The sequence below is a fragment of the Heterocephalus glaber genome, unplaced genomic scaffold, assembly GCF_053883595.1.
Source record: "Heterocephalus glaber isolate CG9 unplaced genomic scaffold, H.glaber_assembly_v1.0 deba00000896, whole genome shotgun sequence".
Taxonomy (NCBI): Eukaryota; Metazoa; Chordata; class Mammalia; order Rodentia; family Bathyergidae; genus Heterocephalus; species Heterocephalus glaber.
Genome location: NW_028258170.1, coordinates 2,213,036 through 2,235,053, shown reverse-complemented (window position 1 = coordinate 2,235,053; position 22,018 = coordinate 2,213,036). Strand labels below are relative to the sequence as shown.

General features: G+C 40.6%; 1 long non-coding RNA gene across 1 annotated transcript; it reads right to left on the bottom strand.

Moving 5' to 3' along the window:
- Positions 1 to 6,532: 6,532 nt before the first annotated feature.
- On the bottom strand, positions 6,533 to 11,106 carry LOC110346551 (uncharacterized). Its single transcript, XR_002390659.2, has 3 exons — positions 10,970 to 11,106; positions 10,526 to 10,621; positions 6,533 to 7,032 (listed from the first exon to the last, which is right to left on the bottom strand). It is a non-coding gene; the product is annotated as an uncharacterized LOC110346551 (long non-coding RNA).
- Between the last annotated feature and the right edge of the window lie 10,912 nt (positions 11,107 to 22,018).

The window sequence follows — 22,018 nt, the reverse complement described above, 5'->3', positions numbered from 1 at the left end:
TTGTGCCTGGTTTTAGTAATTCACACTCATTTAAAAACTGTACGATCTTTTTTCCTTTTTGGAATCCTTCTGAGCCTTTTCAGATTGGTTGAAACTGATTATTTATATTTTTAATTAAATCTACTTTTACTAGACAAATAGGTACAATATTTTTCTATAAGGTTCAGAGTTTAGACTGTGTAATGAATACATATATCCAACTTCATTCATAATACTGTTTAAATAACACATCTCTTTTTTCCTTGCCCTCAGCTAACTGTCAAAGATTCACTAAATTATGTCACAATTGCCAGCTCTTGTGCATCTGTCACCTTTTCTGTAGTATTTCTGTTTTCCATTTACATAGACTCTGCCCCTCCTTTCTCTCATAATTCTAGATTGTCTTACCTTTGTTTTATCCTTCATTTTGTTCTGTTTCATGCCTTTGAGTACTTTTCTGATAGGAGTGTTACTATTTTCCATGTTAATGTATACATCTTTTCCCTTTTCAATCTTTCTAATGTTATTTAGGTTTATTTCTTATAAATAGCATATAAGTTGATTTTATGAGGTATGAGGAGATAGTGTGGTTTTCTTTTGTTTTGTTTAGTTTTTGGTACTGGTGATCGAAGGCGGGACCTTGTGCTTGTGAGGCAGGTGGTGGCACCACTGTGCTAAATTGCTGGCCCCGAGATGGTGAGGTTGTGGTTTTCATTTTCCAGTAATTAGTGGTATGAAACATCTTTTGTGTGCTTATTTGCCACCTTTAATTTTCTTTGGAGAAATAAGTATTAAAATTGATTGCTTACTTTTAAATCAGTTTTGTTAAGTTGAAATTCCTTGTATAAACTAATGCCTCAATTCAGGAACACTTCTGTTTGAGAACAGTTCGTTTCTGAAACAAAAACATTCACAAAATTTTGCTTCTATTTGCAAACTGTGGATCAGGTGACAAACACGACCATGACCATCTTCCCCACACAAACACAAACATAGCCATCTATGTTCCCCAAAATGTAAAATAAATTAAGTTGATAAACCAAGTCAGTTGCTCAATTGGATTCCTGATTCTTCTGAGAGTTTCATAATTTTAGATCTTGTGTTTTGATCTTCAGTCCATATTGAGTCCATTTTTGAATGATGTATAAGATAAGGGTCCAACTTCATGCTTTTGCAGGTGGGTATCCAGTATTCCCCACACCATTTGTTGAGGTTATTTTTTGCCATCGTGTAGTCTTGGCACCATTACCAAATCATTTGGCCAGATATTGAAGAGTTTATTTATGGGCTCTCTATTGAGTTTCCCTGGTCCATGCATCTGTCTTGATGCCAGCACCACATTCTCTTAATTATTGTTGTTTTGTAGCATGTTTGAAGGCAGGAAGTGTGAGGCCTCCAGTTGTGTTGTTTCAGGATTGGGTTGGCTATCTGGAGTCCTTTGAGGTTTCATAGAGCTTTGGGGATCACATTTTTCTGTTTCTCCAAAGAATGCCATTAGGGTTTTTGTAGGGAACAGGGAAAGGGGACATTACTAGAACCTCTGCAGTAAGTCCTAGCCTCCTGTGAGCCACAGCAGCACAAGGTGAATTACAGGAAAGGTAGAAAAATGAGACTGAGAAGAAGCTGAGCTTTGGTCTGACCAGTGCTGCTCTGGGAAGCAAAGATGAAAGCCCCCAGCTTACCACACCTTTTATTCAGTACTCAGTACATCAGGAGAAACAAATGTAACAAATGACTTGCAGAGAGTTCAGTATATCCAGGTAAACAAGATGGTAATAGTCCAAGAGCAATGAGGAACTGAGTAGGTGTTTGTTCCTCCCAGGATGTTTTCAGCTCCCAGGATGTTTTGTCCTGGAGACTCACAGCATCACTGGATCATTGAGGTCTCAGTTGTGACCAGAGGCCAAAATGGAGCTATGTCTTGGAATTCCATAGCTGGTCTGTAGGCAGGAGAACTAGGCTAACCAAATGATTTTCCCCTAAAATTATGTAGCATTGCTCTCAACAGATTTTGGTAGAGATTTCCTTGAATCTGTAAATTGCTTTGAGTAGTGTGGACATTTTATCAGTATTATGACTGCCAATCTACAATATATCTTCATTTGTTTGTATCTTTGATTTGCTTAAGTGATATTTTATAGTTTTTATTATAGAAGTCTTTCACTCCCTTGGTTATGTTCATTCCTAGATATTTTTATTCTTTTTCATGCTATATATTTATGCTATATATCGATTTCTTAATTTTCTTCTCATGCTTGTCATTGTGAGTGTATAAAATGTAGCTGATTCTGTATTTTTATTCTGCAATTTTATATTCATTGGTTCTAATACTTTTTTATTACTATCTTTAGGTGTTTCTGGAGATAAAGTTTTGTTACCTTGTGAGCAGAGCTAATTTTATGGGGTTTTTTCCATTTGTATGCCTATTTCTTGTCTAATTGTTCTAGTTAGAGCTTACTCGCTAGTTGGAGATATTCACTGTGTGAATAGTGGTGGTGAGACTGGGTCTTCTTGCCTTTTTCCTGATATCAGAGCAAAAACTTTCAGTTCCTTCCTGGCAGTATGATCTGCAGAGTGAGATTTTTGTAGGTACCATTTTCAGTTATATAGCGTTTTTTAACTTTTTCTATGTTCTCAGTCTATTGATTTTTTAAAAAATTAGAACTAGGTGTTTGGTTTTATTCAAACATTTTTCTGTATGGATCAAGGTGATCATGTGCTTTCTGTTCTTTATCTCGTTATGTGGTGATCAATTTTCATATGGTAACTAACCTTGCATCCCAGTAATAAATTCCCCTTGTCTCCTGAGTTTAGGGGTTTCTACTCAGGGGTCCCTTCTGCAGCCTTTTTTGGTGCTATACAGAATTATGGTGCTGGAGCATCCCCTAGTGTCTACATATGGTATAACTGGTAAATATGGTACAGGTGGTACCCGTGGTACTGCAGACTCTGGTGCAGGGTTGGTTCATGGTCTGTTTTCAGGGGGAAAACTTCCACAGCAAGGGAGTATGTCACTTTATATTTCCAATACCAATTTATCAGAGTACGAATTTTCCCATAATCTTTTCAGTTGAATGACCTGTATGAGATACATCTCCATTTGTGTTTGCCCCATTCCCATCCCTCCCTTCAACTCTTCTTTTTCTTTGCATTTATAAAAGCTTTGTTTCCATTTTTTCCTTCTATTCTCTTTTATCTTGTTGTTTTCCCCTCCCACCTCCCTACTTCTCCTTCTCATTTAAACATTTTCTTCCTATTTTCCAATATCTATTATACATTTTGGACCTTATTTACTCTTTTGGTTTCTCATACCAGAGAAATAATGCAATATTCAAATGTGTCTGATTGATGAAGCATATAGTCTCAAGGTGTGTCCGTTTACCTAGAAAGGTTATTTATTTATTTATTTATTTTTTGTTTTGGTACCAGGGATTGACTCTGGACCTTGTGCTTGCAAGGCAGGCACCTGAACCACTGAGCTAAATCCCTGGCCCTAGGTTATCTTTTTTTTAGTCTGAACAGTAAGTACTCCATTGTATAAAAAAACCCACCACATCTTGTTTATTCATCCATTGATGGTCATTTGCCCATCTTGTTTCCAAGATTTACCTGTTACATATTGTGCTGCTATAACATTGTTGTGCATACATTGCTGTGGTATAAAGCTTTCAATTATTTTGGGAAGATACTTCCCATCCTTTTTATAGTGGATGAAATTTATATGCTCCTTAAAAACAGCGATGAAAAAGTAGGAAATCTGTTTGTGATTTCAGAGTTTCAAGAACTTCAAGTTTTATGTCATAAATAGGTAGATGCTGATGCAGCAGGCAGAGTAGGAGGTGTGATTTTCCATCCCAAGAGTTCATTCTCTCTCAATATGCTGTGATCAGGGTCACCACTGAAAGATCTGTTTGATTTGAGGAGGATTTTCTTTCCTGGGTTGCCTTCAGTTTCATTTCAGTTTCAGTAGGGACCATGGAGGTCTTCCACAATGTCCTTAGCAGTTTTCCTTAATGAATAAAACAGTTTCAGATTGTATCCCCTGGATGGCCCAGAGTGTAGGATCCACAGAAGGTTGTAACTTTCAGGTCCACATGGACAGTTATTCACACTCAGACAGTGATCTCAATCACAAAGCGCAGTGTTCAGTGCTGCGACCTAGTGTGAGGGGACAGCAGGTGGTGACTGCAAGGTGCAGTCTTTGTGAGGCCTTCAGTTTGCCTCCCTGCTGGGGCTGGATATCTTTTACTCAGCCCTTTTTCCTTTCATGACCCCATTGCTCCAGCTTGACTGGTTATTGAAGCAGGTGGTTTCATATTTAGAGGGAACTCAGAATTGCTATATGGTTAATCTGCAGTGTCTCTAAAAAGCCTCATGTGGATCAATTCACAGATGAATCCATAGCTCAATGTGTTGTTAGGAGGTGGGTCTTGGTCAGAGAGCTCTTTTACTGGGGCTGTACCTTCCTCTCTGCCTCCTCCCTTCCCTCTCTGCTTCCTGGCCCCTGTGGATGCTTGGAGCAGCTTTCCTCCCTGGCAGCCCCTTCCACCATGCCTTTTCTGTGTGAGCCGGCCAACCATGGACTAAAGATTCTGAGACTGTGAGCCAAAATAAACCTGTCCTCCTTTAAGTTGTGGGTGTCAGGGATTGTTTTTCAGCATCAGAAAAGTGACTAAAACATTATATTTGTAGTAAATGCTGTTCAATATGTACTGATAACTTTGCTAAGTGAAAGAAGAGTGCACACTGTATTCATCAATAGGTTAAGTGCAAGTGCTGGAAACCCAATTTGAACTAATTTCAACAAAAATTAATCCAGTCCTGTCATTGGGAAGCCATGTTTTCCTGGATGCAGGCACTATGCTATACTTTTCAATTCACGACTACTTGCACTGGGCTGCCTCTCCTCTCGAGTGAGCTTTCTACAGGCTGGGGGAAAGGACTTGACCAATAGCTCCCAACTCCCAGCAGTAAAAATGGAAATGAAAACAAAACACAAAACAACAGAAGCAGTAAAACTCTGCCTGTCTGCCTGGGGCTCCCTGGAGGCTTCCTGGCTCTGACTGTCCTGTTTGTGCTTTGCTCAGTCCCAGGTGGGTACCAGGTCCCTGTACATCACATGCTCTTACCTGGGAGGGAGCAATGACCCTCTGAGGAAAACCGGAGTCCTGTTAACAGAAGGGACAACTGTTGGTGGCAGACCAAAGTAAAAAAGAATCCCCTATATATCAGACTACCTAAAATGGATGCAGTCTGCTTATTCCTTCTGATGCTGCAAGATTTCCCCTCTGGGTTAAGCACTCCTGCACTAAAGTGGCACAGGAGAACTGTGGTATTTTAGGCCCACAGACCTGCTTGTGTTGAACTTGGTAGGATGCTGTGTTATCAAGCCAAAGTGAAGGGCAGTGTACTGAGAGACCCTGAGGAATGCCTGCTGCTATTGGAAGATAGTACTGAGGACACCACTCTACTTCAGTCTCTGCATCATAGGATGCCATGGGCAAAAACATCAGGAAGAGTTACACTGTTTCCAAATACCTTTGCGAATTCACTTTGTGAACACTGTGACTTCTGAAATGGATAAGGTGCCCTTCCTTGCCTTGCTAGAGTAACAGAGACAGTTTGACAGCTTGTCTTAATCAAGTCTAGCTGGCTTCCAGGCACGGCAAGTTTTTAGTGCTAACCTCATGCCTTTATCAGTACCTTGCATTTCCTTCAGTATGATCATCCAACTGTTTTTCTTTATCCTTTTGGGCTATGTATCTTTTATAAACTTCCTTATACCTTTTCTGAGAAAAAGTTGAGATATATATACATGGAGAGAGAATTTTTGTGAAAATTTCACTCCATGCCTTGGAAAATCACCACAAAATCAGTAAATCTTCTTGGCTTGGGCAAGAAGTTTATTAACAGCATCTATTTAGGTTTCAGTTTTAGTCAAAAAAGTTGTGAACACCACAGAATGGGTAGGCAGATGGGATCATTTTTTACCCAATGAAAAACATTTTGAGCTTGAATAGATTCTGAGGTCTTACACTAAGATACACAATGTCCTGTGTTGGTCTAGGAAAACCATGCTTAAAGGTGAGCTGTGAAAAAAAAAGGTGAGCTGTATCCATATTGTGTTCATTTATTTGGAAGTTAACTTTTCCTTTCAAGTATCTATTTGCCATGTAATGTCACTTAAGGAAAAAAAGTTTTCATTTGATTAAAGTGGAAATGCTCAACTATGGCTCGTGGACCAGTACTGTCCCATATTCAATTTTTATATGAATTTTACTGAAAGAGACATACTCATTTATTAAATGTGTCTGGCTGGTTTGGGGGTCCTCAGAGTGGAGTTTAGTAGTTGTAACACAGACAATATGGCAGATGGTAAACTTGACTATGCACCCTAGGAAGGTAAGTGCCTTGCCTTTTGATACACTTAATGACACCATATTAATGCTTAAATACTTATTTACTAAAGGTGAGAATGAATGGATGAATGAAATGAAAAAATAAATTTGAAAAAATTTTATTTCACAAAAATAATATGATGCATATAATACATTTGAGGAGGACTTGTGTGTGAGTGGCACTTCAGCTGGGTCTGAAAGTTGGGGTGGAGCTTGGCCAAGGTGAGAGGCAGAGAGAAGTCACTGCAGAACTGTATGTGGATGGCATTGGGTACAGAATTGGACAGAGAGCAAGGCACTTGATTGGGAGAGGAATCACATAATGTGTTAGCAGAGCTGTGTCTCCCAGAATTGTTTTCCATTTTTAAAGTAATTAGAATATAATTTACAGTACTTTGTTTTTAAAGGCAGTATTTCCCCTAAATAATACCTGAAGTCTTCATTTCAGCAAAAATGTTAAATCTACCTTGTTTGTTTTTACAACTGTTCTCATTATTTTGTCAAACAGATACAGATCCTGATTCCATTGGACCTGTCTTATAAAACTGTGGACCAGTAGGAGAAAGAGTGCAGCTCCAAGCAGCTTGTGAAGTGACTGGGGTCTGGTCAGTGTGGCAAAGTCTGGGAAGGCTGTGGAACACCACCACTCCAGTAGCTGTGAAAACATGAAGACCAAGTGTGAGAATATGGTAGGTTAACACAATATGCTGACTTTTATGAGCATAGTTTTGCACTGTGAGCACCCAGGAGATGGTACGGCAGCAATTTCTGGCACTGACCAGGTACTGTCATCATTCTGTCCACCGCAGGTGACCATGACCTGTGGACAGGCTCTAAAATATCAAAGCCAGGATGGGCTTCATCTCAGTTAATCATAAAATCTCCCCATTCAAGAGTCCAGTGCTGCATTTCTTCTCTGGACATTGTTTTTTCTATTCCAATGCTTTTCCTCCTTTGGTTACAGGCCTTTGAAAAGAAAATAGTAAAAATACTTAAAAAACTCAAATGGCATCTTGATGCTATGCTGTTCAGGACATAGCTTTTTTATGCACAAAATTTTATATTCTAAAAAGGCAAAGTGGTCCATCTAAAAGACTTCATATTTGAAAATATAGTAAGTATATTTCCCATCTTGATTGTCCCTGTGGTAGGAAGGAAAATTATACTGAAATTGACATTCAGTCACCCAGGTATTATCCCCTCTGTGATAGATGTACAGTAAGAGAATCCAGAGCGATTAAGTAACTTTCTGAAATTTTACTGTTCATATACTCTTGAGGAAATTTTTCAACTACCGTGTGCTTCACTTTTCTTATTTGTAAAATGCAAATAATAAGGCCAAGCTAGCAGATTTATTTTGAAGATAAAAGAAGTCATTAGTAGAAATACTTTGCATAGTGCTTGGATCATAGTAAGTGATGAATACAAAATATTGTTGTTATGATTAAAGTTTTAGTAATTGCCATTGCTGGGATTTTAACCTGAATCTGTGACTGTTGTGGCATACCCCTTGGAAGTAACATTCTGTCAAAGTGTAACATTAGGGTGAGAGTTTCATATCTGCTTCCAACAACATGGGTAAGAATAATAAGCACAGGTCACTAGCACTGCTGGAGCTGAGAAGCATGAAGGGTGTGGAGCGCAAGGACAAGAGCAGGTGTTGTGGGACCCACAGAAGGCACAGTGCTTCTCTGAGGTGTCAGGGCTCCAGGATCTGTGTGTCTGTGGCCCTCTCATGATGATTAAGGAGGATCCCTGCCTGCTGTCACTGAGCCTGGATGGGGGCAGGGGGCACTAGATGTGCCTGGCAGCCCAGTGGGGCATATGGCAAACACAGACTGTGTCCCACAACCACCTACCCAGGACACACTCCCATACCATGCTTCCCTTGTTCTTCCTCTGCCTGACTTACAGTTCTGAGTCCCTTCCTTGTTCCCTCAAGACCCCCAGGCCCTAGGATGGGATCACGAGAGGAGGAGATGCTGTGTGTGCAGCTGCCCAAAGTCTAGAGTGCCTGGCCTCTCCTGTTACCCCACAGGTGTAGTGGGTGGAAAAATCAGGGTTGCATCAGTGCAGTGCCTTGTTCAACTTCTCTTCCTTTCTTTCCCATCCTTTTGTCATCTGTCCATCTCTCCTCCTCCTGTCCCTGTCCTCCCTTTTCCCTCCCACCAACCCAGCTGGCCTTGTGCTGCACATGGCTGGCTTGGGGACTGCTCTGTGCTCCCAGTCCCTTGTTGGCCCAGGGAGAAGCCAGTAGCCCAGGGATGGCTGATTTGTTGACATCCAGACCAACCTTGAACCAACAGGCTGGTGCTCTTGTTCCAGGATCTGGGGTTGAGGGTAGCAGGAACCCCTGTTCTTGGCATATAGTGGCCTCAGGCAGCTTTGAGGAGCAGATGCTCTCAGAGGACTTGTTGGTCAGAACCAAGTCTTTAGGTCAAGCTGTAGAGCATCCCAGGCCCTAGCCCAAGCTTTGGGTCCCTGTGTGAATTGGGCTCACCTGGATATTTGGGAGATGAGTGTGGATCTTCCTGTCTGTCCAGATCCAGGTGGGTACTGAGCATATAGAACTGGCTGATGGGGGACAGGCAGAATTGCACCTGGCCAAGGAGCCCTGGAGGGTGTGCCAGAGCATGTAGCTGGGCCTTCAGATCTGGACCACATGGGAAGAAAGTTAAATAAAGGTCCACCAGCCCACTTAGGTCCTGGGACACAAGGTTCCCCAGTAGGGCCACCCATCCCTGTACCAGTCCCAAGACCAGATTCTCCCTTTGGCCAACCATTGTCTGTCTGTGTTATGAGGCCTGGAGGTGGCATCATGGCCTGCTGCTGGCTTGTCCCTGGGTCCTCAGGATCTGGACACCAGCTGGGCCAGGGAGGCCCCAGGGGACCCTTCTGTATAATGCACCCATTGGATGTGCCTCTACCCCAGCTCTTGGGCTTCAGGTGAGAAAGTCTTCTGAAGCTGTCTTCGTTTCCTTTGGTTAAAGGCCAGGTAGTTGTCAGGCTGTGCATGGTTCCTCCCCTGCCTGCCCACTGGTGCCAGAGTCACAGTGCTTAGCTCTCAACACACAGGGTGCTGTGAAGTTGTTAAAGCCATTGTGGTGGGAGTGAGTAGTGTCTGCAGTCAGCAGAGGAGCAGGCAGTGTTCTGAGAGGCTGTTGAGTGGGGGATCCACCTGTGTATTTCCCTCCTAGGCCACACTGATGCTGGGATCATGATGTGTAGAGCAGTGTATATTAGATAAGTATATTTGAAAGCCCTTACTGACCCTCTCCCACCCAGTCCTCTTCACACTAGTGCAGTTTTCAAAGAGCCCTGGGGATGGTATAAGGTGGAGAAAGACCAGGACCTTTCTTTGAGAGAGTAAGTATAGAGGGAGGTGCATATCCAACTGTTACTTCCAGGTTGACCTCAACCTGAATGCTGAGACCAGAGGAGACAGCATTTCCAGTCACACTGGTAGAACTGAGGATCAAAGGCCTGAGCAGAGCTACAAATGCAGGCGGGGAGACTGAGGCTTCCTTGAGAAGATTTGCCTGAGTGCTATATTCACTTTCTGTTCTGTTACTCAGTCCTCACTGGGTGTTGGGAGTGAGGATTTGCTCATCTTCCCCAAGGGTGAGCTGCTTCTGGAGATCTCAGGCAGTCAGCACATAGCAAGCTCCCTCTCCTCTCAGGCCCTGAGGTCTCTGGGTCAGGTGAGACCTGCACTGTGCTGCCCTTGAGGAGTGGGAAGCACACAGCAAGTCTGCACTGGCCTGTGCACAGAGCCAAGTGCTATGACATTGCACGTTCCTATGATGTCAGGCTTGGCCACAGAGATCCTATCAGCCTGTGCATAGCTTCAGGACAGGGGCAGCTCTGTGCATCAGGCTTGCATCTGCCTGAAGGACCCTTGTCTTCCAGGTAGAGGGTCTCAGTCTGTCTGGCTTTGCTTGACTTGCCTATTCTATATTTTTGCATTTGTCAAAATTTCATTCCTCTTTTTAGCGTTTATAATTTAAATGTTTTAAATTTAATACAATAGAACTGTAATGTTTGTAATTTATTACATGATTTTTATTAGTACATGATTGAAGTACATGTTGATTTAATTCATGGTGAAGTTGGTACATTTGATGTGTAAAATGGATATTGGGCCATACCTGGGTGCATTATGGTGGGATCTGTAGAGCATAGATTGCTCTCAAAGTCGCTTCTGTGGATCATCACTGGTCAGTGGCCTTCTCCTCCTGCCAGCCCTGTCATGGCTGAGATGTGACAGGACCCCAGGCTTCCAGCCTCCCAGCACCTGCTCCTGCCCAGGAGGAGCTTCTCTCCTGACCCTGCCCTCCCCCCCCCCACAGAGAGTGAAGACTCAGGGTGGGAGAGGTGCAAGGGACTCACAGTGGTGGGCAGGCCTATATGTTCTTGTCCTGGACTCAGTGTCTCAGAGTGCCTGGTGGCCAGGCTGAGGGAGACCTGCCCTGGGGTCCCTCTCATCTCAGACCCTGAGGTCTCTGGGTTGGGTGAGACTTGCACTGTGCTGCCCTTGAGAACTGGACAGTTCCTGGTGAGTGGCCTGTAGTATCTAGACTTAGTCAACCAACCTCTCACTCATTCTCAAGTGCTTTCCCTGTGGGGGTCCTGAGGCTGTGGCCTGGAGGCCTTGGAAAGCAGCACAGCATGTTCACTGCTGACTCTCTCCAGGTAAGTGACTGTTAGGTAGCCTTGGTGAGACTGTGGTGCTCCGTTACTCCAGGGTTCCAAGTTCTGTTGGGATCTGTCACCAAGGAAGTGAGGTCATGTGCTGGATTCTATAAGCAGCCTCCCCCTCTGAGAAGAACACCCTATGTCCCCTTCCTTTATTTTGATTTTTATTTTGTCAGAAAATTCTGTCTCATTTCATGTATATATCATTCCAACATGCATCCACTTAGCTATAAATGTCTCTAGGTTCTCATTCTGTATGGCTGAGTAGAAGTAGTACTCCATGGCTAGTTGTAGTCCTACATGCCTCACTTATCTGTACGTCAAATTCTTTTCTGCTGCTTGGGAAGATTTCTGCCATTACTTTTATGAACTTTTTAAAATGTTATTTGTACTCTCTCTTGTTTCTTCATTGACTCTGATCTGTCTTATGTTATTCTTTGCATCATCTAGCAGCTGCTGGCTTAATTGCTCATGGCCCCTTACTATTTTTAAGAAATCTTTCTTTTCCTGGTCACCAGTTGCAATCCTGTCTTGTATATCTGATATTCTGTTCTCACATTGGCTCCTTCTGCTGCATAAACTTTGAATGGAGTTGTTAATCTGCTGGATATTGTTTGCATTTGTTTCATGGATACCATTTGTTTCCTATGCTGGGATTCCATCCTGTTCCTCATTTCTTATATTTTGTTTATCTGTGTCTGCTCTAGAGTTATTGGTCATGTCTTGCACTATGGACACAATCTGTTTTGGGATCTGAGAAATTATTTCTGATTTCATTATTTCCACATGCTCTTTGATTTCCAGGTGAGGGGGTCATTGTGTTCCATCTTGTTGCCCATTGGGTTGCCTTGGGTGATATGGAGGTCCAGTTTTGAGACTTGTTCATGTTTCTTCTCATTTCAAGAGATGCAGCCTCCTGTGCCTTTGTTAAGGTGACTTTTTGCTCACCCAGTGGTCTTCAGTTCTCAGCAGACCACACAGTCCTTTTCTCTGCTGCTCACCAATGTACTAATTCATGGGTTGTGAATGGTGGCCTTCTTGATCCCTGTGCTGCACTGTTTGCTGGGGAGTGTGTTTGTGACTGAGGCCTGTGCATGTTTAGAATGGTCTCTGACATGCCTCTGGTTGGGGCCTGGCCAACTGCATAGCAGTTTTTTGTGAGGGCCTTTGGCTGGGGCCTGTATGCTCAAGACTGTGGTGACTGCACAGGGCCCTGGTTGGGGCCTGGATACCAGTGCCACTCTTGTCCAACACAGGTTGCTGGCTGGGGTCTGAACACCCTTAGCTGTGGTATGTGGGCAGGACTGAACCTTGTAAATTGCTTATGGTGAGTAGCTTTCCCCCACCCCCATTAAGTTTATTGGTATGTTTTAGGTATAAAAAACAGCTACATTCATCATTGGGATCCTGTACTTTTACATGAGTATCGTGGTTCTTTTATTTTCCCCTTCCCCTGCCCTCCCTTCACCGCCTCCACGCTTCCCTATTTGCAAAGACTTTTTTCCATTTTTTTCCTTTTCTCATATTTTTCTTTTCCCTTTTTTTCCTTTCCCCTACCACTCCCACTTCCCTTGCACCTTTAGACCTTTTCTTCCTGTTACACAATATCAATTATACATTATTAAAATTACAATATCAACATCTAGGAGACATTACCACAGATTTTACAGAATTTAAAAGGATATAGAAAGCATATTTCAAAAATTGGTTTTGAAATAAATTTGACAACTTCTAAGAAGTACCTTGGAAGAAAAATTAATGAAACTAACTCTGGAGGAAATGTAAAATTTGAATAGCACCAATTAAAGAAAGTATATTCCTAGCTTGAAAACCTACCTATATGAAAACAACAGACTCATAAACATTTTAACTGATAAATTATATCAAACAATTAAAATAGAAAAAAGAAGGAACACCTCTCCCCTCATTTTAGGGGCTCAACATTGTGCTAATCCTAAAACTGGATAAAGATAGTAGAAGAAAAAACGATGAACATAGATAGAAATTTGTTTAACAAAACAAACTATTAGAAGTCAGATCTGGCAGGATGTAGAAAGTGGTTTTGTTATAAGGATGGCAGTGTTGTTTCAGCATTGGAAGATCCACCCCCAAAAGTCATCATTTTAACAGAGGAAAGGAAAAAGCTATATGATCCTGTCACTAGTTGGAGAAAAAGTATTGGAATATAAATTCTACAGCTGTTCATGGTAAAAGCTATCAGGAGACTGGAAATAGAACAGAACCTTCTCAACAGATCAAAGACATGTACTCCATACTTCCAGAGAGAACACCTTATATGAATGGAAAAGATACAATGCTTTCTCCTTAAGGTGGGGAACAAGGGCAGATAGGCTTACTCTTTATCTGTCCATTAAATTTTGAAACCTAGGCCCCACCAAAATAGTCTGGCAATAAAATGACACAATTAGGATAGGATTGGCAAGGTAGAAGTAAAATCTTTATATGTAGATGAAATGATCATCTACAGAGAAAATACTAAGAAATCTCTAGGAGCTCCTAGAACTTGTATTTGAATATAGCAGGATTAGAAAACAAAGGGTATATATAAAAATTCAGGTCTATGTATACTTGCTATAAATGAAGAATTGGATATTGAAATTTAAAAGTTATGTAGGATTACAAAGGACCTAGAAAAGTTAAAAAAAAAACAGTGTTGGAAGACATTTAGTACCTAATTTGAAGACTTCTTCTAAAGCTACAGTAATCAAGGCAGTGTTGGTGTAAGGAAAGACATATAGATCATTTGAATAAAACAGAGAATCTAGAAATAGAACCACACATATATGGTACACTGAGTTTTGAAAGATTATTTAACATTACCATTTTATAGAATATAAACTCAATTCAAGAGTCAAGGAAGAGATAGTGTTTTCAGCAAACGGCACTAGAACATCTAGTATCTGTATATAAAAAATTAACCTCGACCCTTTATTTCCATACATGAAAATAACTTGCAGGGATCTATGAACCTAAATATGAAAGCCTAAAAGTATAAAACTTTAAGAAGAAATTATAAGGGAAAATGTCTATGAATTTAGGGAAGGCAAGAACTGCCTAGTATACAAAAGACATGATGTATAAAAGAAAAAAATTGATAAATGAGATTCCATCAAAATTTAGAACTTTAATAGACATCATTAAAATGAAAAGTAAAGGGCTGGGGATTTAACTCAGTGATTTCACTGCCTGCTGCACAAGCACAAGGACCCGAGTTCAATCCCCAGTACCAAAATAAATAAATAAATAAATACAAAAATAAATACAAAAATAAAATGAAAAGTAGCCCTAAAACAGACCATATTTACAATGCATATAACCTACAACCAGAAAATATAAAGAATTCTTAGAGTTCATTAATAGACAACCCAATTAAAAAGTAGACATAAGAAGATGATAAATAGCCAGTACAGCAGAAGGAAAGGTGTGTAACTCTAGAATCAGAAAAATACTAATCAGTACAATAACAAGATTGAATTATACACTCATTAGGGAGATGAAGTTAAAAGTTTTAAAAGCCTTATCATGACTTTTTCTTTTTGTTGCATTCTCCCACTTTGCATTTAACTTGTCATGCCCAATCGATTCATTCTGCTGGGTTTCCTGGGGTTGTGATCTTCATTGTCTTTTCCTAGGGTATTGTCTAAAGTGTTTTGGAGTGCTGGTTTGGTATTCATGAAGTTGCTGAGGTGCTCTTTGTCATGAAAATATCTTATTATTTCATCAATTTTGAAAGATAGTGTTGCAGGGTACATCAATCTGGGTTGGAGGATGTTTCCCTTTAGAGCTTGAAATAAATCACTCCAAGCCCCTCTTGCCTTGAGGGTTTGCATTGAGAAGTATGCTGTGATTCTGATGGGGTTTCCTTTGTGTGTGATTTGTTTCTTTCCTCTCACTACTTGTAGAATTTTGTTCTTCTGTTGGATTTCTGGAATCCTATTATATGCATATGTGTAGTTTTTTTTTTTTTATCAAGGCTATTTGGAATCCTATATGCCTCACTTATCTGTATGTCAAGTTCTTTTCCCCTCCTTGGGAAGATTTCTGCCATCACTTCTGTGAACAGTTTTATTTTTTATATTAAATTCCTTTATTAGTACATTGTAGGTATACAACACAAATATATTTCTCATTGGGAATTGTACCTTTACATAATGCATCTTGGTTCTTATCTTTTCCCCATTCCTAGCCCTCCCTTCATGCCCTCCACCCTTCCCTATTTACAAACACATTATTTCCATTTTTTTCCATTTCTCATCATTTTTCACTTCCCTTCTTTCCTTACCCCTGCCTCTCCCACTACCCCTACCACTTTGGACCATTTCTTCCTATTTTACATTATCAATTATTCATTCTAATCATTGGTACATTTTAGGTATACAATGTAATGCCATTCATCATTGGAAATTTGCACCTTTACATAATCTCTCTTGGTTCTTATTTTTCACCCTTGCCCAGCCCTCCCTTCAACCCCTCCATTTCTCCCTATTTACAAATATTTTGCTCCTATTTTTCCATTTTCTCATATTAATCCCATTCTCTTCTATCCTTTCCTCTAGCCCTCCCACTTCCTTCCCCTTTGCCCCTTTTCTTCCTATTTCACATTACCTATTATACATTTAGTCCTTATTTACACTTTCAGGTTCTCACACCAGAGAAACTATTCAGAATTTATTCATGTGTGTCCTATTTATTTCACTTAAGAGTATCACCTCAATGTGCATCCACTTAGCTATAAATGTCTCTAATTTCTCATTTTTTATAGCTGAGTAGTACTCCATTTTATAAAAAAAAAACACATTTTCTTGATCCAGTCTCCAGTTGCTGGGCATTTGGGCTGTTTCCAAGTTTTAGCTATCACAAACTGTGCTGCTATGAACATGGATGCACATATATCACTGTGGTATGATTCTTTGAATTCTTTGGGGAAGATCCCCAGCAGGGGAATAGTGGGGTCAAATGGGAATTCCAGTCCAAATTTTTTGAGGTATCTCTATACAGATATCCGCAGAGCTTGCATCAGTCTACACACCCACCAGCAGTGGAGCAGGGTTCCTCTTTCCCCACAGCCACGTCAGCATTTGTTATTGGTTGATTTCATGATGGCAGCCATTCTTTCTGGAGGGAAGTGGAATCTCAGTGTTGTTTTCATTTGCATCTCTTGAATGACCAGTGATGTTGAGCACTTTTTCATGTATTTATTTGCTATTTCTACTTCTTTGGTGGAGAAATGCCTGTTCACTGCAGATGCCCATTTTTGGATTGGGTCTTTAAATTTGGGAGGTCTGATCTTTTTAAGTTCTTTATAGATTTGAGATAGTAGACCTTTGTCTGAGGAAGAGCAGGTGAAGATTTTTTTCCATATTGTGGGTTGTCTCTTCACACTGCTGGTGGTTTCTTTTGCTGTGCAGAAGCCTTTTAATAAGAAGAGATCCCACTTGTTGATTGTTTGTGCTAGTTCATGGGCAATTAAGGTTTTGTTCATAAAATCTTTTCCTACATTGATGTCTTCAAGGGTTCTACCTAACCTCTGTTCCAACTGGTTCACAGTTTTTATTTTAATATTTAGATCTTTAATCCATTTTGATTTTAGTTTAGTGAATGATGAGAAATATAGGTCTAGTTTTAATCTTTGGCAAGTTGAAGCCCAATTTTTCCAGCACCATTTATTAAAGAGGCTATCTTTCATCCAGTGAGGGTGTTTGGCTCCTTTGTCGAAGATGAGATGGCTGAGTGTGTCTGGCCTTGTTTCTGCATCTTCTAATCTGCTCCACTGGTCCTCAGGTCTGTTTCTTTGCCAGTACCATGCTGTTTTTATCACAGTAGCTTTGTAGTAGAGTTGCAGGTTGGGGATTGTGATACGACCTGCCATGTCTCTGTTACCAAGAGTTGCTCTTGCTATTCTGGGTCTCTTCTGGTTCCAAATGAAATTTTGGATTCTTTTCTCAAGTTCCATGAAGTATGCTGCTTGGATCTCAATTAGAATTGCATTAAATCTATATAGCAGTTTTTGAAATATGGCCATTTTCACTATATTAATCCTTCCCACCCAGGAGCAGGGGATGTCTGTCCATTTTCTGATATGTTCAATTTTCTGATATCTTCAATCTCTCTTTTCAGAGTGCCATAGTTTTCAGAGAAGAGGACTCTGATTTCTTTTGTTAGGAAGATTCCTAGGTATTTCAGTATTTTGGATGCTATTGTGACAGGAATTATTTGGCCTATTTCTCTCTCAGTGAGTCTGTCATTTGTGCAGAGGAAAGTTATTGATTTTTGTGTGTTGACCTTGTAACTAGCTACTTGACTGAATTTGGTTATTAAGTGTAGAAGACTTTTGGTGGAGTTCTTGGGGTCTTCTATATAGAGTATCATGCTATCTGCAAATAATGACAATTTGACTTCTTCATTACCTATGTTTATTCCTTTTATTTCTTTTTCTTTTCTAATTGCATTGTCTGTTTCCAGAACTATATTGAACAAGAGTGGTGATAGTGAACATCCTTGACTTGTTTCTGATTTTAGTGTGAAGGATTTCAGTTTTTGACCATCTAGTATGATATTGGCTGTTGGTTTTTCATAGATGGCTTCTATCAGTTAGAGGTAGAGACCAGTTATTCCATTTTTTTGTAGGTTTTTTTTGATAAATGCCTGTTGGGTTTGTCAGATGCTTTTTCTGCCACTATGGAGAAAATCATATGGTTTTTGTCCTTGGCTCTATTGATATAGTGCATTATAGTAATTGATTTTCCTATATTGAACTATCCCTGCATCCCTGGGAAGAATCCAACTTGATCAGGGTGTATGATCTTCTTGATGATTTTCTGCATTCTATTTGCCATTATCTTATGAAGAAATTTTACATCTATGTTCATTAGTGAGATTGGCCTATAGTTCTCTATTTCGGTTGGGTCTTTCTCTGCCTCAGGGATCACGGTGATGCTTGCTTCCAGGAATGAATTTAGGAGTATTACTTCCCTTTCAAGATCATTGAAAAGTTTAAACAGTAGTGGCAGCAGTTCCTCCCTAAATGTCTTGTAGAATTCAGCAGTGAAGACATCAGGGCACGAGTATTTCTTAGTTGATAAGTTTTCAATTATATTTTCAACTTCTTTGGTTGATATTGGGTTGTTCAGAATTTTTAGGTTTTCTTCGTTCAACTTTGGTAATTCATGTGTATCTAGGAATCTGTCCATTTCTTCTGTGTTGTCCATCTTATTGGCGTATAGTTTCTGGAAGTAGGTATTGATGATCCTCTGGATTTCTGCTGGGTTTGTTGTCATTTCACCCTTCTCATTCCTAATTGCATGGATTTGGGCCTTTTCTTTCCTTTTTCTGACAAGATTGTCTAAAGGTTTGTCAATTGTGTTGATTCTTTTGAAGAACCAACTCTTGGCTTCATTGATTTTTTGTATCGTTCTCTTAATCTCCATTGCATTGATTTCTCCTCTGATCTTTATAATTTCTCCCCTTGTATGAGCTTTGGATTTGTCCTGCTCTTCTTTTTCTAGAAGCTTGAGGTTCAGCATCAGGTTGTTTAATTGGGCTTGTTCTGTTTTCCTAATATGCATATTCACTGCTATGAATTTCCCTCCTAAGACTGGTTTCATTGTGTCCCATAGATTCTGATATGTTGTATTGTCATTGTCATTTAATTGAAGGAACTGTCTGATTTCTTCTTTAATTTCCTCTCTGACCCATTGGTTATTCAGAAGTGTGTTGTTCAATTTCCATGTGTATATGAAATTTTTTGAGTTTCTTTTGCTCTGGATCTCCAATTTCATTGCACTATGGTCTGATAATGTACAGGGGAAAACTTCAATTCCTTTGCACTTACTTAAACATGTTGTATGTGTGAGTATATGGTCTATTTTGGAGAATGACCCATGTGCAGCTGAGAAGAATGTGTATTCTGATTTTGTGGGGTGGAAGACTCTGTAAACATCTGTTTGGTTCATTTGTTCAATACTTCTATTGAGTTTTAGTTTTTCATTACTTATTTTTTGTCTAGTTGTTCTATCTGTTTGTGTCAGTGGGGTATTGAGGTCCCCCACTACAATTGTATTAGTGCATATATGACTTTTCATGTCCATTAGTATTTGTTTTATATAGTTGGATGCACCAGTGTTTGGTGCATACATATTTATAATTGTCATCTCTTCCTCTTGGGTTCTTCCCTTTCCAAGGATGTAGTGTCCTTCTTCATCTCTCTTAATCAGTGTTGGTTTGAAATCTATTTGATCTGCCAAGAGAATAGCTACTTCTGCTTTTTTGGGGGGGGGATTTCTGTCACATGGAGTATTGTTTTCCACACTTTAACTTTCAGTGTATGAGTTTCCTTTTGAATTAAGTGTGTTTCTTGTATGCAGTATATTGTTGGATTTTGCTTCTTGACCCATTCTGCCAGCCTATTTCTTTTGATTGGTGAATTGAGACCATTAACATTGATGGTTATAACTGAAAAGTATTGACTTGTCATTGTCATGACTTTTTCTTTTTGTTGGGTTCTCCCCCTTTCCATTTAATTTGTTGTCATGCCAGATGGGTTCATTCTGCTTTGCTTTGTGGAGTTGTGATCCTCAATGTCTGTTCCTAGGATATTGTGTAAAATTCTTTGGAGTGTTGGTTTGGAATTTACGAAGTTCCCAAGGTGCTCTTTGTCATGAAGATATCTTATTTCTCCATCCATTTTGAAAGATAGTTTTGCAGGGTACATCAATCTGGGTTGGAGGCTGTTTTCTTTTAGGGCTTGGAATATGTCACCCCAAGCTCTTCTTGCCTTGATGGTTTGTGTTAAGAAGTCTGCTGTGATTCTGTTGTGCTTTCCTTTGTATGCAATTTGTTTCTTTTCTCTGACTGCTTGGAGAACTTTGTTCTTCTGTTTTATTTCTGGAATTTTAACAATTATATGCCTATGTGTAGATTTTTTTGATCAAGCCTATTTGGAGTCCTATATGTCTCACTTATCTGTATGTCAAGCTCTTTTCCCATGCCTTGGAAGTTTTCTGCCATTATTTCTGTGAAGAGATTTTTGTGTCATCTGCACTCTCTGCTGTTTCTTCATTGAGCCAAATCGGTCTTATGTTATTTTTCTTTGCATCATCTAGCAGCTGCTGGATTGATTTCTCATGTTCCCTTATAATTTTGAAGCAATTTTTCTTTTCCTGGTCACTAATTGCAATCTTATCTTCTATATCTGAAATTCTGTCCTCACATTGGCTCATTCTGCTGTGTAGACTTTCAGTGGAGTTTTTCATGCCCTGGACATCTATTTGCATCTGTTTTATGGATTCCATTTTTTTATTATGTTGGGATTCCATCATATTCCTGAGCTCCTCCCCAGATTTATTAATCATGCCTTGCACTAGGGGCACAATTTCTCCTGTTATCTGAGAAATTCTTTCTGATTTCATTTTTTCCAGATCCCCTTTTGTTGCCAGTTCGGTGGGTCCAGGTTTTTGAGTATCAGAGTGTTCCATCTCATTTCCCTTTGGGGTTGCTATAGGTGATCTGGAAGTCTGGTTTTGAGACTTATTTATGTGTTTTCTCATTTCAATTGGGGCGGGGGGCTGTTAGCACCTGCACAAATTACCTCCTCTGATCTGGGAGAGGTGTGAAAGGGGCCGGTAGCAGCGGTAGGGTTGGCAACCCAAAAGCCCTTTCCTCTGGGCTGGGAGTAGTGGGAAGGATGGTGGCTGGTCAGCCCCTTCCTCTCTACCAGGAGCAGTGGGATGGCAGTTCAGAAGCCCCTACTTCTTGGCCAGGAGTGGTGGGAGGGATGGTGGCCCAGAATCCCCTTCCTCTTGGCCAGGAGCAGTGGGACAGTAGGTGGCTCAAAAGCACTTTTCTCCAGGCTGGGAGCAGCGGGAGGTATGGTGACTGGGAAGCCCCTTCCTCTGGACCAGGAACAGTGGGACAGTGGCTCAGAACCCACTACCTCTGGGCTGGGAGCAGGGGGACTCAGTACCTTGGCCTCGTGGTCTAGTGTCCTCTGCGTCTTTGTAGTGTGGTACCAGGTGGCTGCCTGTCTGCAGCACGGTGATTCATTGTCTTGCATTCGACTCAGTACCTCGGTAGGGCATGTAAAGACCTGTCTGCAGAGGGGTGATTTGACATGTTCTGTGTGACTCAGGACCTCGGCAAGGCATGCGCAGACCTGCCTGTCTGTAGCGGGCTGGTTCAGCTTGTTCTGTGAACAGTTTTGTATGTCTTCTGCACTCTCTCCTGTTTCTTTATTGACTCCAGTCAGTCTTATGTTATTTTTCTTTGCATCATCTAGCAACTGCTCGATTGATTTCTCATGTTCCTTTACAATTTTAAAGCAATTTTTCTTTTCCTGGTCACTAATTGTGATCTTATCTTCTATATCTGAAATTCTATCCTCACATTAGTTCATTCTGCTGTGTAGACTTTCAATGGAGTTTTTAATCCCCTGGAAATCTGTCTGCATCTGTTTTATGGATGCCATGTGTTTCCTATGTTGGGATTCCATCATGTTCCTCAGATCATCTATTTTTTTTTTATCTGTGTCCTCTCTAGATTTATTAATCATGTCTTGCACCATGAGTAAAATCTTTGCTGTTATCTGAGTAATTATTTCTGATTTCATTTTTCCCAGATCCTCTTTTGTTGCCAGTTCAGAGAGTCCAGCTAGTTGAATATCAGATTGTTCCATCTTGTTTCCCTTTTGGGTTGCTGTAGGTGATCCAGAAGTCTGTTTTGAGGGTTGTTTATGTTTCTTCTCATTTCCACGGGGGGGAGGGGTTGCTTCTGGCACCCACTTGGCTCACCTTCTCTGCCCTAGGAGCTTGGGATGGTGGCGGGGGAGCTTTCTTCCATGTCCTGGGACTGGCTCACCTTCTCTGCCCCAGGAGCTTGGGATGGCAGAAGGGGAGCTTCCTTCTGGGTTCTGGAACCAGCTCACCTTCTCT